Raw genomic sequence first — 4,329 nt, forward strand, 5'->3', positions numbered from 1 at the left:
CCAATTATTTATTTATTTATCCCCCTATCTAGCCAACCCTGTGCTCACATTTTTGTCCATCTCTCTATTAACTAACTCTCCCTTCTTTTCTTGTGGATTATCCCATCCAAGCACTAGTCAGGCATAACCCTGATAGCTTAGGAGGTCAGGCACACTCTGCACAGTGTGGCCAGAAACTATTTTATGGTATCTGATCAGATCAGAATAGATTATCTGTCCCCTATAGACCTTATGAATTGTAGTATATTTCATAATACAATGACAAAGACAATTAACCCCATATATTAACAGTGTTTATATCAAGGTGTGTGTGTGTGTGTGTGTGTGTGTGTGTGTGTGTGTGTGTGTGTGTGTGTGTGTGTGTGTGTGCCTGGTGTGGCTGAGTATGCAGTCCAGGTAGTAGAATGTTTGCCTGGTTCCCATCTTCAGCACCACATAAACTGAATATAGGGATGCAGGCTTACATTCCCAGCACTTGGAAAGTAGAGGCAGGAGTTCAATGACATTCTTGGATACTTAGTCAAAGACTGTCACAAGGAAGGAAGAAAGGAAGGAACAAAGAAAGGAAATAAGCAAGGGAAGAGAGAAAGAAACAAGTGTACATAGATGGGTAAGATTTTACAATCTATAACCCAGTTTCTCTCCCGTGGCCTTGTGAACTGTTACTTTTGTAGGTGGTAAAACCAAATACACAGAATCTCAGCAATGTAGACTTGTACATCTGAAGTAGGACTTAAACGCCTGGCTGGCAATCCCTTCTCCTAGCTCCCAATGTAACTCATCCCTTGTCTATGGCATACTTGTCTGCTGTCCTTACCAGGTTTCTCTGTGCTTCCAGTTTCCTATAATCCTTCCCTGGACTGCCCTCTTTACATTGTTTTGGGAAAGAGGGGTAATAAGGTTCTGGAAGTAAAAGACTCATTTGAAGTGACTGTTGTTACTATGACATATTATTTTGTTTATTCGAAGGAAATGTCGGTGGCCTCAGCAGAGTGGAGGTGTATTCAGGTGCTCAGGGCTCTGTCTAGGCTGAGATGGATAAGGAGATGGATTCTGCACATTTGCACCTTTGGGACTTGTAGTAATGGGATCAATATTGTATGCTTCCATTTCTTTATTTACAAATGCAAATAGGAGGGTAGCTGTATTTGGTAGTCATTACTGGATTTGCTTTAGTGGAAATGGAAGGCACTCTGAGTTATGCTGACTTACTCATGAATGGAACAACTAGTAAATTCAGAAAGCATTGACACCCCAGATATTCGCTGTTACTTCGCCACACCAACAGATGTTCTACGAAGGGTAAGTCACATTCTTGCTAAACTGAGGCAAGTGGCATACCTGTCCACACAGCAGTGGATGGTGGCAACAAGGTGGACCCATAGTCTTGCCTTGAAGGAGCATGCCACCCTGGTATGTTGTGATCCACACATGATTGCTGTTGAAGGATGACAGATTGTGGGTAAAGTGATTGGGTCTTGGACAGATGAGCTCAGTTGATGATTATATGATGGGAATGACACCAAATCCACTCACAACAAACTTGAACTTTATTGAGTTTTTCTCACCCTAGCACTTCCTGCTTCTCACAGTTCTAGAGTCTTAAACAGTGTTGAGCATCTATGATTGAAGAGGAAATAAGGAGAGGAGAGAAAAGAGACAGATGGGAAGAGAAAGGAAGGAAACGGGGGACAATGTTCTGCAGTATCTAGAGATGTTTTGGTTATAGCAGCCATGAGAATAAGGTCAGGGATGCTGCTGAACTTCCCATGATTCATAGTGCAGCTTCCACTATCCAGCTTAAAATTTCAGTTGTGTAGGCCTGAGGGACTCTATCCCAGAGCCAAGAACCCACATTCTACTCCTAAGCCAGAATTCCTGTCCTACCCTAAGAACAGAAGATATGAGTTCAGCTTATGACAGTGTTGCTTCACTCTGAAGAAAGTATACCTTTCTTCACTCCTGCAAACCCCACATGCAGCCTAATGACAGAGACAGGGCAGGGATTTTTACAGGGGAAGCCCCTAAGTTGGAAGGTTCTGTTAGTTTCCTTCCAAGGTCCCATAGCTAGGAAGTTTCTGAGGTGGGATTGAAAGCCAGGTACATATGACCACATTTGGCATTTTTGTGGAAGAACCACTTGTTTACCACTCTGCACCCAGGAAATGAGCCCTGCAGAAATCTGGGGGTCTGAGAAATCCCTGCAGACCATATGGGGAGGAAAAATCCTGCTGTGGTACCCTATCTCCAAAAGCAAACTACAAATAAAACAGTGGGAGTGATGGAGCCATCCCATCAGGTGACTGTCAAGACTGAGTTTACAACAGTTCCCAGTATATAGTAAGTATTTAAAATCATTACAAAGTTGAATCCTGCCAAGCATGATGTTGCACATCCTTAATTACAAGTGCTCGGGAAGCTGAGACAGGATGATGGAGAGTTCAAGGTCATCCTATGCTACATAATGATTTAGAGGCCAGCCTAATTAACTTAGCAAGACCTGTCTCAAATAAAATTTAAAGGAGTAAAGTACTTGCATAGCAAAATAACAATAACAACAACAACATTAATAATGTTTAATGCAAAAAGGATTCATATTATACTATTGAGAGAACATTTTATAAGCCCTTTAGAGTCACAAGAAGTGGTAAGGACATTTTTTCTGCAGCCACTTGTAGAGCTGTTATACCTTTAGTGTCTTGAGGTGTCATTATTTTTTTCACCTTCATAAACCACAATGTCTTCTTTTTATTTTGTCACTATTGCCATTGTCATTTTTAATGGAAGAGCCCACCACTGGTATTTTTACCAAGTACAGTAGGGCCTTCTGGGTCCTTAGAATCTACTAAGGAAGGAGTTGAAGAAAGTGACTTGATCCATCACTGTTGCCCCTGTGCCCTCATATTTGTTGTTGTTATTTTGGGATTTTTTTGTTGTTGTTTTGGGTTTCTTTCTTTCTCTCTCTTTTTTATCCTGTTTGTACTTCACTCACTCAGGGTTTGAAGACATAGGGTATGGGAGCTGATGAGGCTATGAAGAGATTCTTCAAAGTCAAAGAGTTCTGGTGTAGCTCTCTGTGGATTGCATTCACAGAACGACTGCTGGATGTAACCCCAGAATCAAAATCCAGGACTGGGCTGGGCATTTGTACATGCCACCACTCATAACCATGTTCACAGCAGCCACTGAGTCTTCTGGTATGAAAAATAGCTGTTGTGTGACAAAACTTTTCCAGGGAAGATGTAATACACACATCTCATCCCTAATAGGGAATCTATGAAAGACCAAAGTATGGAAATTATGACCAACTTGGTGAACCATGAGTTTTATTGTGGTTACTTAGAAAAGTAAGGGTGAAGGGTAACTTTCATGAATGGCACAAAGACCGCCCCACCATGTTTGACAGCTCAGAAGAGCTGGGACCCTGTCCCACACTGCACAGCCTGCAGGCAGCTTAACAAGCAAGAGAGTGTATTTTCCGGTGCCTCAGTTCACTAAACCTCTTCCAGTTAGCTTGGCTGTTTTCTGCTTCTAAAAGGCAGCTGCTCTGTCCATCTCATGTCAGAGGTACACTCAGCCAGTAATGCTTACTTTTGTAGGGCAGGCCCTAGTGAAGCTAGTCAGTTTCAGGGACTTACTGAAGCCATTTTGAGTTGCTTACCTTCCTGTTTAACGAGTGTTCCTACAGGATTGAATCACTGAGGAAACTGTTACATAACAACATCATACCCTGACATTCTGTGGCTCAGATATCTCCAAAAGCTGTCATTCTTATTCCAAATTGGTAGAGCCCTTCCGGTGGCCTAAGACACTTCCCAAATAGAACTTTCTGGACCATGTACTCTGAAATGTGGTGCTGTGTGTTGGCTCCATGTTTCTTTCTTACTCTGAGTAGTCCCACTAGCCTTCTTGCTATCCCTCAACATCAGAAACAGAAATAACAAGAGCTACTTGGGAGAATTCAGAGACACTGGAACCCTTGGGCAATGCTTATGGGAATGGAGAACAACACAGGAAATCATAGTAGCTGTAAGAATTCAGGCATTATGTTGGTTGCCTCAACCACCTGGCAGAATTCAGTCATACAGTACCCTGATTAGCCCAGGGTTCCCTTACTGTGTAGTCTGCATGCATGTGCAAAGGACCCCTTTAAACGACAGGACCCACCCCCACTTAATGTTCTTTTCCAACACTTCCTCACCCTTCCCTTGAGAAAGATGGGGCTTTTCCTATCTTCCTCTGCTCTTCACTTCTCTCTCTGTCTTTTTTACCTCTGTTCTCTTTCCTTTCCCCTCCCCTTTCCAATAAAACTTCTCACTTAACTGTGTC

Source organism: Phodopus roborovskii, unplaced genomic scaffold (genome assembly GCF_943737965.1).
Source record: "Phodopus roborovskii unplaced genomic scaffold, PHOROB, whole genome shotgun sequence".
In the NCBI taxonomy this organism is placed as follows: domain Eukaryota; kingdom Metazoa; phylum Chordata; class Mammalia; order Rodentia; family Cricetidae; genus Phodopus; species Phodopus roborovskii.